The 13,743-nt window shown below is 63.5% G+C and overlaps 1 pseudogene; it reads right to left on the minus strand.

Moving 5' to 3' along the window:
- Positions 1-2,007: 2,007 nt before the first annotated feature.
- Positions 2,008-5,116, minus strand: LOC132207446 (basic proline-rich protein-like; annotated as a pseudogene).
- Positions 5,117-13,743: the final 8,627 nt, after the last annotated feature.

Below are 13,743 nucleotides of genomic sequence, written 5' to 3' on the forward strand. Positions count from 1 at the left end.
CCTCCGACAGCGCCCACTCCCTCAGCGCTGACCCTCCGACAGCGCCCGCTCCCTCAGCACTGACCCTCCGACAGTTCCCGCTCCCTCAGCGCTGACCCTCCGACAGCGCCCGCTCCCTCAGCGCTGACCCTCCGACAGCGCCCGCTCCCTCAGCGCTGACCCTCCGACAGCGCCCGCTCCCTCAGCGCTGACCCTCCGACAGCGCCCGCTCCCTCAGCGCTGACCCTCCGACAGCGCCCGCTCTCTCAGCGCTGACCCTCCGACAGCGCCCGCTCCCTCAGCGCTGACCCTCCGACAGCGCCCGCTCCCTCAGCGCTGACCCTCCGACAGCGCCCGCTCCCTCAGCGCTGACCTCCGACAGCGCCCGCTCCCTCAGCGCTGACCCTCCGACAGCGCCCGCTCCCTCAGCACTGACCCTCTGACAGTGCCCACTCCCTCAACACTGAGATACTGACTCGCCTCCCAGCACACCCCCTCAATCCCGGGAGCTCCTCACCTCGGGGTCCATCTCCGTCAGTTCATAGTCCAGTTGGTCGAGCTCGTGCTCCGAGAGTTGCCTCAGGATCTGATCCTCGTCGATGTTCAGGTACTTTTCCTTGTTGTGGTGTGCCATCTTACCTTAGCTGTTCACCCACGGGATCTTCCTGTGCACCTGTCGGGGTTGGGGGGGGGAGCAGCAGGAACGCTCACGTCAACCGGGCGTCGGCTCACATTCGGTGCCATCCTTCAATGTCTGCCTCCCCATCGTAGTAACGTAGGAGCACGCCGTTCAGCCCTGCTCCCCTATTCTATCCCCTCCTCCATCTCTAGGCCGCATTTCCACAGTCCCGCCCCTTTCCCCTCAACGGCCTCAAGATCGAATCACTTGATGACCTCCTTTCTCGAAGGTAGCTGGCCTCCTTTTGGGAGGGGTTGGCCACCCTCCAGTTCAGCAAACATTTGCTCATCACCCTCCTACCCCCCTGCCCTGAGGCTGTCACCGCCCCCCACCTCACAGAGTCACACAGCACAGAAACAGACCCTTCAGCCCCAACTACCCCTTTACCCCCGAAACTAAACTAGCCCCACCTGCCTGCTCCTGGCCCCTATCCCTCCAAACCTTTCCCTATCCATGTCCTGATCCCAAATCTCCTTTAAACGTTGTAGCGATGCCCTCACCCACCACTTCCTCAGGAAGCACATTCCACGCAGTGACCACTCAACAGTTGGCCTGTGTCTCTTTTAAATCTTTCTCAAAACTGGCGCTCCAGCGATAGAAGTCCCGGCCTACTGAGCCTCTCCTTATAAACTCAAACACCCTCCATTCCCGGCAACTTCCTGGTAAATCTCTCCCAAACCCTCTCCTGTTTGATAACACCCTTCCTGTAACAGGGAGACCAGAACGGGGACACCGTGCTCCAGAAGACCCTCACCCACGTCCCTGTACAACCTCAACATGACGTCCCCAGCTCCTACACTCAAAGGGTCTGAGCGATGAAGGTAAGTGTGACAAATGCCTCCTTAAACCCCCTGTGACACAAACTTCAAACAATTATGTACCTGAGCCCCTCGCTCTCTCTGTTCTACAGCACGACCCCAGGGCCCTACCATTTACTGCATAAGTTTATTTGTTTGTTTGCCAAAATGCATCCCTCGAATTTGCCCAAATTAAACTCTATCCGCTAATCCTCGGCCCAAATGATCAAAATCCCTTTGTAACCTTCGATAAACTTCCTTCACTGTCCACTTTCCCATCATTTCACAAAGATGCTAACCATACCTCCTATGTTCTCATTCCAAATGGTTTATATAAACAGCACCGGTCCTCGAGGCCCATCGCCGGGCATGGGCCTCCAGTCTGAGAAGCCCACCCTCCCCCCACCGCCATCCGTCTCCTACCATCAAGTCAATTACGTATCCAATCGGCTAGATCCCCCCCCCCAACCAACCACCCACCGAATCCCATGTGATCTAACTTTACGATTAAAAATTAAACTGAAGTGTTGGGGGTGCAACAGTTTTCCCGCCTCAATTCTGCACGGCAACGCCTCGACCAATCAGAGCCAACTGGCCGTCCAATCCTGCCGCGAACGGTTCAGGCACTCTTGAGAAAGTGTCCTGACAGGCTGGGCGCCTCATTGGCTGACAGACGGCCGGCTCAGGGAGAGGGGGGTCAAGGTCGGAGTTAGGGACCAATGAGGGATCGTGGGCCTCAGGCAGCTGCCCCCATTTCAAAATCTGGGAAGTACGGAATGAAGGGAATATCCAGACAAACCTGGATCATTAGGATTTACACAAAACAATGGGAAGATCCAATGGGGGGCACAACAGGGGGGGGAGGGGTACAGGGGGGGGAGGGGTACGGGGGGGGAAGGGTACGGGGGGGGAGGGGTACGGGGGGGAGGGGTACGGGGGGGAGGGGTACAGGGGGGGAGGGTACAGGGGGGGAGGGGTACAGGGGGGGGAGGGGTACGGGGGGGAGGGGGCACGGGGGGGGGGACGCGGGGGGGAGGGGTACGGGGGGAGGGGGCGCGGGGGGGAGGGGGCGCGGGGGGGAGAGGGGGACGGGGGGGAGAGGGGGACGGGGGGGAGAGGGGGACGGGGGGGGAGAGGGGGACGGGGGGGGAGAGGGGGACGGGGGGGGAGAGGGGGACGGGGGGGGAGAAGGGGGGAAGTGGGAGAGGGGGAAGGGGGAAAAGGGGGGAGGGGGGAAAGGGAGGGAGGGTTGAAAGGGGGGAGGGGGAAAGGGGGGGAGGGGGGAAAGGGGGGGAGGGGGAAAGGGGGGGAAGAGGGGGGGAGGGGGGAAAGGGGGGGAAGAGGGGGAGGGAGGGGGGGAAAGGGAGGGGGAGGAGGGGGGGAAAGGGAGGGGGGAGGGAGGGGAGGGGGGGAGGGGGGGAGGGGAGGGGGGGGAGGGGAGGGGGGGGAGGGGAGGGGGGGAGGGGAGGGGGGGAGGGAGGGGGGGAGGGGGGGGAGGGAGGGGAGGGGGGGAGGGAGGGGAGGGGGGAGGGAGGGGGGGAGGGGGGGGAGGGAGGGGGGGGAGGGAGGGGAGGGAGGGGGGGGAGGGAGGGGAGGGGGGGGGGGAGGGAGGGGAGGGGGGGGAGGGGGAGGGGAGGGAGGGGGGGGAGGGGGGGGGAGGGAGGGGAGGGAGGGGGGGGGAGGGAGGGAGGGAGGGAGGGGGGGAGGGAGGGGGGGGAGGGAGGGGGGGGGAGGGAGGGGAGGGGGGGGGGGGGAGGGGGGGGAGGGAGGGGGGGGAGGGAGGGGGGGAGGGAGGGGAGGGAGGGGGGGAGGGAGGGGAGGGGGGGGAGGGAGGGGAGGGAGGGGGGGGGAGGGGGGGGGAGGGAGGGGAGGGAGGGGGGGGAGGGAGGGGGGGGGAAGGGAGAGGGAGGGGGAGGGGGGGGAAGGGAGAGGGAGGGGAGGGGGGAGGGAGGGGGGGGAGGGGGGAGGGAGGGGGGGAAGGGAGGGGGAGGGGGAGGGGGGGAGGGGGGAAAGGGAGGGGGAGGGAGGGGGGAAAGGGAGGGGGAGGGAGGGGGAAAGGGAGGGGGAGGGAGGGGGGAAAGGGAGGGGGAGGGGGGGGGAAAGGGAGGGGGAGGGGGGGGGAAAGGGAGGGGGAGGGGGGGGAAGGGAGGGGGAGGGGGGGAGGGAGGGGGGGAGGAGGGAGGGGAGGGGGGGAGGGAGGGGGAGGGGGGGAGGGAGGGGGGGGGAAAGGGAGGGGGAGGGGGGGAGGGGGGAAAGGGAGGGGGGGGAGGGGGGAAAGGGAGGGGGGGAGGGGGGAAGGGAGGGGGGAGGGGGGGAGGGAGGGGGAGGGAGGAAAGGGGGAGGGAGGGGAAGGGGGGAAAGGGGGAGGGAGGGGAAGGGGGAAAGGGGAGGGAGGGGGGAAAGGGGGAGGGAGGGGGGAAAGGGGGAGGGAGGGGGGAAAGGGGGAGGGAGGGGGAGGAGGGGGAGGGGGGGAAAGGGGGAGGGAGGGGGAGGGGGGGAAAGGGGGAGGGAGGGGGAGGGGGGAAAGGGGAGGGAGGAAAGGGGGGGAGGGGGAGGAAAGGGGGAGGGAGGGGGGAAAGGGGGTGGGGGGAAAGGGGGAGGGGGAAAGGGGGAGGGGGGAAAGGGGGAGGGGGGAAGGGGGGAAAGGGGGAGGGGGGAAAGGGGGAGGGGGGAAAGGGGGAGGGAGGAAAGGGGTAGGGAGGGGGGGAGGAGGAAAGGGGGAGGAGGAAAGGGGGAGGAGGAAAGGGGGAGGAGGAAAGGGGGAGGAGGAAAGGGGGAGGAGGATAGGGGGAGGGAGGGGGGGAGGGGGAAAGGGGAGGGAGGGGGGGAGGGGGAAAGGGGAGGGAGGGGGGGAAAGGGGGAGGGAGGGGGGAGGGAGGGGGGGAGGGGGAAAGGGGGAGGGGGAGGGGGGGAGGGGGAAAGGGGGAGGGGGAGGGGGGAGGGGGAAAGGGGGAGGGGGAGGGGGGGAGGGGGAGGGGGGGAGGGGGAAGGGGGGAGGGGGAGGGACGGAGTGGGGAGGGGGAAGAGGGGGGGAAGGGGGAAGAGGGGGGGAAGGGGGAGAGGGAGAGGGGGGGAAGGGGGAAGAGGGAAGAGGGGGGGAAGAGTTGGAGGGGGGAGGGGGGGAAGAGGGGGAGGGGGGGAAAGAGGGGGAGGGGGGGAAGAGGGGGAGGGGGGGAAGAGGGGGGGGAAGAGGGGGAGGGGGGGAAGAGGGGGGGGAAGAGGGGGGAAGAGGGGGAGGGGGGGGAAGAGGGGGAGGGGGGGAAGAGGGGAAGAGGGGGAGGGGGGGGAAGAGGGGGAGGGGGGGGAAGAGGGGGGGGGAAGAGGGGGGGGGAGAGGGGGGGAAGAGGGGGAGGGGGGGGAAGAGGGGGGGAAGAGGGGGGGAAGAGGGGGAGGGGGCGGAGGGGGGGAAGAGGGGGAGGGGGCGGAAGAGGAGGGGGCGGAAGAGGGGGGAGGGGGAAGAGGGGGGGAAGAGGGGGGAGAGGGGAAGAGGGGGGAAGAGGGGGAGGGGGGGGAAGAGGGGGAGGGGGGGAAGAGGGGGAGGGGGGGGAAGAGGGGGAGGGGGGGGAAGAGGGGGAGGGGGGGGAAGAGGGGGAGGGGGGAGGGGGAAGAGGGGGAGGGGGGTGGGGGGAAGAGGGGGAGGGGGGAGGGGGGGAAGAGGGGGAGGGGGGAAGAGGGGGAGGGGGGAAGTGGGGGTGGGAGGGGGGAAAGGGAGGGGGAGGGGAAAGGGAGGGGGAGGGGGGGGAAGGGGGAGGGAGGGGGGAGGAAGGGGGAGGGAGGGGGGAGGGAGGGGGGAGGAAGGGGGAGGGAGGAAACGGGGGGGAGGGAGGAAAGGGGGAGGGAGGGGGAAAGGGGGAGGGAGGGGGAAAGGGGGAGGGAGGGGGAAAGGGGGAGGGAGGGGGAAAGGGGGAGGGAGGAAAGGGGGAGGGGGAAGGGGAGGGGGAAGGGGGAGGGAGGGGGAAAGGGGGAGGGAGGGGGAAAGGGGGAGGGAGGGGGAAAGGGGGAGGGAGGGGGGAAAGGGGGAGGGGGGAAAGGGGGAGGGGGGAGGGGGAAAGGGGGGGGGAAAGGGGGAGGGGGGAAAGGGGGGGGGAAAGGGGGAGGGGGGGAAGGGGGAGGGAGGAAGGGGTAGGGAGGGGGGGAGGAGGAAAGGGGGAGGGAGGGGGGGAGGAGGAAGGGTGAGGGAGGGAGGGGGGAGGAAGGGGGGGGAGGGGGAGGAGGGGGGGAGGGAGGGGGGAGGAAGGGGGAGGGAGGAAACGGGGGGGAGGGAGGAAAGGGGGAGGGAGGGGGGAAAGGGGGAGGGAGGGGGAAAGGGGGAGGGGGGAAAGGGGGAGGGAGGGGGGAAAGGGGAGGGAGGGGGGAAAGGGGGAGGGAGGGGGGAAAGGGGGAGGGAGGGGGGAAAGGGGGAGGGAGGGGGGAAAGGGGGAGGGGGAAGGGGGAGGGGGGAAAGGGGGAGGGAGGAAAGGGGTAGGGAGGGAGGGAGGGGGAAAGGGGGAGGGAGGGGGGGAGGGGGAAAGGGGGAGGGAGGGGGGGGAGGGACGGAGTGGGGGAGGGGGAAGAGGGGGGGAGGGGGAAGAGGGGGGGAGGGGAAGAGGGGGGGAGGGGGAAGAGGGGGGGAAGGGGAAGAGGGGGGGAAGGGGGAAGAGGGGGGGAAGGGGGAAGAGGGGGGGAAGAGGGGAAGGGGGGGGAAGGGGGAAGAGGGGGGGAAGGGGGGAAGGGGGGGGGAAGGGGGAAGAGGGGGGGGAAGGGGGAAGAGGGGGGGAAGGGGGAAGAGGGGGGAAGGGGGAAGAGGGAAGAGGGAAGGAAGAGGGTGAAGGGGGAAGAAGGTGAGGGGGAAGAAGGTGAGGGGGGGAAGAGGGGGAGGGGGGGAAGAGGGGGAGGGGGGGAAGAGGGGGAGGGGGGAAGAGGGGGAGGGGGGGAAGAGGGGGAGGGGGGGAAGAGGGGGGAGAGAGGGGGAGGGGGGAAGGGGGGGGAAGGGGGGAAGGGGGGGAAGGGGAAGGGGGGAAGGGGGGGGGGGAAGGGGGGGAAGGGGGGAAAGGGGGGAAGGGGGGGGAAGGGGGGGAAGGGGGGGAAGGGGGTAGAAGGGGGGGGGGGGGGGAAGGGGGGGAAGGGGGGAAGGGGGGAAGGGGGGAGGGGGAAGGGGGGAGGGGGAAGGGGGGGAGAAGGGGAGGGGGAGAAGGGGAGGGGGAGAAGGGGAGGGGAGAAGGGGAGGGGGGAGGAAGGGGTGAAGGGGAAGGGGGGAAGGGGAAGGGGGGGAAGGGGGGAAGGGGGGGGGGGGGAAGGGGGGGAAGGGGGGGGGGGGAAGGGGGGAAGGGGGAGGGGGGGGGAAGGGGGGGAAGGGGAAGGGGGGAAGGGGGGGAAGGGGGGAAGTGGGGGGAAGGGGAGGAAGGGGGGAAGGGGGGGAAGGGGAAGGGGGGAAGGGGAGGAAGGGGGGGAAGGGGAAGGGGGGGAAGGGGAAGGGGGGAAGGGGAGGAAGGGGGGGAAGGGGAAGGGGGGAAGGGGAAGGGGGGAAGGGGAAGGGGGGAAGGGGAAGGGGGGAAGGGGAAGGGGGGGAAGGGGAAGGGGGGGAAGGGGAAGGGGGGGAAGGGGGGAAGGGGAAGGGGGGGAAGGGGGGAAGGGGAAGGGGAAGGGGGGAAGGGGGGAAGGGGAAGGGGGGGAAGGGGGGGAAGGGGAAGGTGGGGAAGGGGGGAAGGTGGGGAAGGGGGGAAGGGGAAGGGGGGAAGGGGAGGGGGGGAAGGGGGGAAAGGGGGGAAAGGGGGGAAAGGGGGGGAAGGGGGGGAAGGGGGGGGAGGGGGAAGGGGGAAGGGGGGAGGGGGAAGGGGGGAGGGGGAAGGGGGGAGGGGGAGGGGGGAGGGGGAGGGGGGAGGGGGAAGGGGGAGGGGGAAGGGGGAGGGGGAAAGGGGGGGAAGGGGGGGAAGGGGGGAGGGGGAGGGGGAGAAGGAGGGGGAGGGGGAGAAGGAGGGGGCAGAGGGGGGAGAGGGAGGGGAAGGGAAACGGGGAGGCAATGGGGAGGAGTGGGTAAGTGGGGGAGGGAGGGTGAAGGGGGAGAGAGGGAGGGTGTTGGGGGGGAGAGAGGGAGGGTGTGGGGGGGGGAGAGAGGGAGGGTGTGGGGGGGGGAGAGGGAGGGTGTGGGGGGGGAGAGAGGGAGGGTGTGGGGGGGGGAGAGAGGGAGGGTGTGGGGGGGAGTGAGGGAGGGTGTGGGGGGGGGAGTGAGGGAGGGTGTGGGGGGGGGGGAGTGAGGGAGGGTGTGGGGGGGGGAGAGAGGGAGGGTGTGGGGGGGGGAGTGAGGGAGGGTGTGGGGGGGAGTGAGGGAGGGTGTGGGGGGGAGTGAGGGAGGGTGTGGGGGGGGAGAGAGGGAGGGTGTGGGGGGGGAGAGAGGGAGGGTGTGGGGGGCGAGTGAGGAAGGGTGTGGGGGGGGAGTGAGGGAGGGTGTGGGGGGGGGAGTGAGGGAGGGTGTGGGGGGGAGAGAGGGAGGGTGTGGGGGGGGGAGTGAGGGAGGGTGTGGGGGGGGAGTGAGGGAGGGTGTGGGGGGGGAGAGAGGGAGGGTGTGGGGGGGGAGAGAGGGAGGGTGTGGGGGGGGAGAGAGGGAGGGTGTGGGGGGGCGAGAGAGGGAGGGTGTGGGGGGGGAGAGAGGGTGGGTGACGTGGGGAGAAGTGGGGGAGAGGGAGGGTGAAGTGGGGGGAGGGAGGTGGGGGTAGGGTGTCAGACGGGCGGGAAGTGGGGAGGAAGAGGGCAACAGCCTCTCTAGCAAAACCAGGCAGAGAGAGTTGGCAGTTTTTAACTGGAATGCACATCTAGGATGTGGAGCACGGCTCCTTGTTGAAGATAGAGAGTGAACTAATGCAAATGGAAATATTTAACAAGTCCTGCCGAAACACAGAGCGACAAACTCTGGAGCAAAGTTGGTGGCGGGGGGGGGGGGGGGCTCTGTTTTGCCTTTAGCTGCTGTTACACAGAGATCTCCGAGCCTTTTGCAAACACTTTAGCACAGCCTGGAACCCCTTGATAAGCCAAACTCTGAACTGAAATGACAGAGAGGGCAATAACTGCACTGAAATTACCCCCTTTTGCAAGTTGCACTATGGCTTACAAGGTTACAGACCACCCCCCACACCCCTGGCTCTCTTCCATGGTTCAATCACACAGCCTTAGATTGTTTAAAAGTTGCTTTAATTTCCCTCAAAACACGACTTACCGACCTCTTGCTGGTGACTGGGACATGTGTCCACACCCCTCACCCCACCCCCAGGGGCGGAGGTTCGAAGCCAGTCTCGAACCCCCACCCCCCTCCCACCACATCTAAGTCAGTGAGATTAAATTGCAAACGGATTATACATGCCAGTGGCGCCACCTCCCTGGAGTGGGGTGTGTGCGTGTGGTTTGGGGAGTCTATTCGGGCCATTCAGTCCCTGCTAGGTCCCCCCCCGCCACAATCCAATCTCTGACATTCCCCCTCACTCAGATTTCTTATTACTCCTGGGTCTCTAAACTAACCCCCTTTCCCCAGCCTCATCCTGTCCTGGTAACTCCCTCTCCCAGACCCTCACACCCTTCTCAAAGTGCAGAGGCCAGAAATGCACCCCCTGGGATCGAACTAGGGACAGCTGGAACGGCTCTACAAGCCTGGATTAAAAGACAACCCTCAGAGGGGCAGTTCAGAGAAGGTTCACTGAGATATTTCCCAGCACACACAGGCCATCTTCCGATCAAAGCTTAAACCAGTTGGGACTCTCTGGAGTTTACCAAAATGGTTATGGAGGATGTAGACAGGGGGGTTAAGGAGGCGTTTGACACACTTGCCTTCATCGCTCAGACCCTTTGAGTGTAGGGGCTGGGGACGTCATGTTGAGGTTGTACAGGGACCTGGGTGAGGGTCTTCTGGAGCACGGTGTCCCCGTTCTGGTCTCCCTGTTACAGGGAGGGTGTTATTAAACTGGAGAGGGTTCGGGAAAGATTTACCAGGATGTTGCCGGGTATGGAGGGTGTTTGAGTTTATATGGAGAGGCTGGAAGCTTTTTCTCATTGGAGGTTGAGGGGTGACCTTATAGTGGTTTATAAAATCATGAGGGGTGTGGATAGAGTTAATAGCTTTTCGGTAGGTTGGGGGATTTGGAGACTGGGGGCATATTTTTAAGGTGAGAGGAGAGAGATTTCGAAAAAAGGCACAAGTAAGCAGTTTATTTTCACACAACGTGTGGAATACGCTTCCTGAGGAAGGGGTGGATGTGGGTACAGTTACAACATTTAAAAGACATTATGGATAAGTACATGGATGCGAAAGGGGTATGGGGCCAGGAGCAGGCAGCCGGGACTAGTTTCGTTTGGGATTATGGGCCGAAGGGTCTGTTTCTGTGACTGAATGAATGATGGGGCATGCTGGGCTACAGCGACAGGTGCGTCTGGGTCAGATGTTCCTTGGAGGGTCAGCGTGGACTTGATGGGCTGAATGGCTGGCTTCCACACTCCAGGGACTCTGAGATTCGATGAGAGGTAATCTCGTTGAAAACATACAGGATTCTGAAGGGACCTGACAACGCTGAGAGTCACAGGAGAGTCTGGGAGTGGAGGGCGCAGTCTCAGAATAAAGGGGGCGCCAATTTGAGGCTGAGATGAGGAGGAATGTCTTCGCTCAGAGGGTTGGGAGTCTTGGCACATCCCTGGGCACTACGTGACAATTTAGCACGGCCAACCCACCCTAGCAGGCAATCAGGTCTGGCTGTATATCTTGTCCGAAGAGATGGAACACTTTGATGGGTCCTGTCTTTCTTGCGCTGTTCGGGGCAGTCATGACTGCAAAGGAGCCTTTGAGAACCAAAACTGAGGGTTGGAATCCGAACAACAGAAGAGATTGGGATGGAGAGCAGAGGGATAGCACAAGGAGAGATGGGCCAACCAAATCCAATTGGACCCTGGAATAAAATTCCATTGAAAGGAAGTGTCCATGCATTGTTCCTCCTCGCGTGGCCACATGCACAGGCCATGCACAGGCCGGTCATTGTAAAGAATGTATTTTGTTTCCAAGTCCATTTTGTGGATTGGAATGGCAGAGAGAAAAAGGAAACTGCTTTGAAAAGCTAAGGGTTTGTTGAGGGATCGAAAAGCAAACAGCCTGCTGCTAATTGGGAGTGCGTTTTACATAGCTGCCTGCTCGAGCAGGAATTGAAGGTTTGCAGATGGGCTGGAGCCAACCGCGGGCACAAATCAGAGATTCTGCCAGCAACAAGTCGCCGAACGGTCTATGGACTAGTGACCAATTATCTATGACAATGCACTGCTGCGTGGGTAGCGGAGGGTCTTCGATAGCAAGCTCAGGAGCTGCCTCTCTGTGTTCACAGGATTCCTACAATGTTGAAGCAGGCCATTCGGCCCATTGAATCCACACCAACCCTCTTAACAGCATCCCATCCAGACTCACCTCTCCCTAATTCCTGGAACCTTAATTTCCCATGGCCAATCCACCCTAACCCGCACATCCCTGGGCAGTACGGGACAATTTAGCACGGCCAATCCACCCTAACCCGCACATCCCTGGGCACTACGGGACAATTTAGCACAGCCAACCCACCCTAACCCGCACATCCCTGGGCACTACAGGACAATTTAGCACAGCCAGTCCCACCCTAACCCGCACATCCCTGGGCACTACTGGACAATTTAGCACGGCCAATCCACCCCAACCTGCACATCCCTGGGCACCACGGGACTCCACTCTAACCCGCACATCCCTGGGCACTACGGGACAATTTAGCACAGGCCAGTCCCACCCTAACCCGCACATCCCTGGGCACTACGGGACAATTTAGCACAGCCAACCCACCCTAACCTGCACATCCCTGGGCACCACGGGACTCCACTCTAACCCGCACATCCCTGGGCACTACGGGACAATTTAGCACAGGCCAGTCCCACCCCAACCCGCACATCCCTGGGCACCACGGGACTCCACACTAACCCGCACATCCCTGGGCACTATGGGACAATTTAGCACGGCCAGTCCCACCCTAACCTGCACATCCCTGGGCACTACGGGACAATATAGCACGGCCAATCCACCCTAACCCGCACATCCCTGGGCACCACGGGACTCCACCCTAACCCACACATCCCCTGGGCACTACGGGACAATTTAGCACGGTCAATCCACCGTAACCCGCACATCCCTGGGCACTACGGGACAATTTAGCACGGCCAACCCACCCTAACCCGCACATCCCTGGGCACTATGGGACAATTTATCACGGCCAATCCACCCTAACCCGCACATCCCTGGGCACTACTGGACAATTTAGCACGGCCAATCCACCCTAACCCGCACATCCCTGGGCACTACGGGACAATTTAGCACGGCCAATCCACCCTAACCCGCACATCCCTGGGCACTACGGGACAATTTATCACGGCCAATCCACCCTAACCCGCACATCCCTGGGCCCTACGGGACAATTTATCACGGCCAATCCACCCTAACCCACACATCCCTGGGCACTACGGGACAATTTAGCACGGCCAATCCACCCTAACCCGCACATCCCTGGGCACTACGGGACAATTTAGCACAGCCAGTCCCACCCTAACCCGCACATCCCTGGGCACTAGGGGACAATTTAGCCCGGCCAACCCACCCTAACCCGCACATCCCTGGGCACTACGGGACAATTTAGCACAGCCAGTCCCACCCTAACCCGCACATCCCTGGGCACTAGGGGACAATTTAGCCCGGCCAACCCACCCTAACCCGCACATCCCTGGGCACTACGTGACAATTTAGCACAGCCAGTCCCACCCTAACCCGCACATCCCTGGGCACTACTGGACAATTTAGCACGGCCAATCCACCCCAACCTGCACATCCCTGGGCACCACGGGACTCCACCCTAACCCGCACATCCCTGGGCACTACGGGACAATTTAGCACAGGCCAGTCCCACCCTAACCCGCACATCCCTGGGCACTACGGGACAATTTTGCACAGCCAACCCACCCTAACCTGCACATCCCTGGGCAACACGGGACTCCACTCTAACCCGCACATCCCTGGGCACTACGGGACAATTTAGCACAGGCCAGTCCCACCCCAACCCGCACATCCCTGGGCACCACGGGACTCCACACTAACCCGCACATCCCTGGGCACTATGGGACAATTTAGCACGGCCAACCCACCCTAACCCGCACGTCCCTGGGCACTATGGGACAATTTATCACGGCCAATCCACCCTAACCCGCACGTCCCTGGGCACTACGGGACAATTTAGCACGGCCAATCCACCCTAACCCGCACATCCCTGGGCACTATGGGACAATTTATCACGGCCAATCCACCCTAACCCGCACATCCCTGGGCACTACGGGACAATTTATCACGGCCAATCCACCCTAACCCACACATCCCTGGGCACTACGGGACAATTTAGCACGGCCAACCCACCCTAACCCGCACATCCTTGGGCACTACGGGATAATTTAGCACGGCCAATCCACCCTAACCTGCACATCCCTGGGCACTACGGGACAATTTATCACGGCCAATCCACCCTAACCCGCACATCCCTGGGCCCTACGGGACAATTTAGCACGGCCAATCCACCCTAACCCGCACATCCCTGGGCACTACAGGACAATTTAGCACGGCCAATCCCACCCTAACCCGCAGATCATTGGACTGTGGGAGTTAACCCACACAGACACAGGGAGAACGTGCAAACTCCGCCATAGACAGGCACCCAAGGGAGGAATCAAACCCGGGTCCCTGCCACCGTGAGGCAGCAGTGCTGACTGCTGGGCAACTGGCAAAGTGGCACTGAGTGTTAAAAATCTGCTGTAAAACCAAAGAAAATCTGTTTATGTTTCCCTCAGTAGTTGCTGTTAAGCTCTAACACTACATTAACAAGACAGAGACTTTTGAGGGTGAAACTGTGGTGTGCCTCCTGCAAACAAGTTGAAGACCACAGAGGCTGGGGTTACCGAGTACATTCAAAAATGATAAATAACCCTTCTTTTAGATATTTAAGGCAGTAAGGGCTGTGGACAGAAATGGTGGCTTTGAGACTGAAAATGTTTCACGATTATACTAATAGATTGAGACAGTAGGAGCTGCGGATGCTGGAGAATCCGAGATAACACGGTGTGGAGCTGGATGAACGCAGCAGCAGAATTTCAGCTCTGGACCCTTCTTCAGCTTTCCTGCTCGGCCTGCTGGGTTCATCCTGCTCCGCACCTTGTTCTCTCGAAACTTATAGACTGACAGGCCTAATCTGGTGCTTAGTTTCTATAAACACTTCTGGAGAAGAAATT

Source organism: Stegostoma tigrinum, chromosome 47 (genome assembly GCF_030684315.1).
Source record: "Stegostoma tigrinum isolate sSteTig4 chromosome 47, sSteTig4.hap1, whole genome shotgun sequence".
Lineage (NCBI taxonomy): Eukaryota > Metazoa > Chordata > Chondrichthyes > Orectolobiformes > Stegostomatidae > Stegostoma > Stegostoma tigrinum.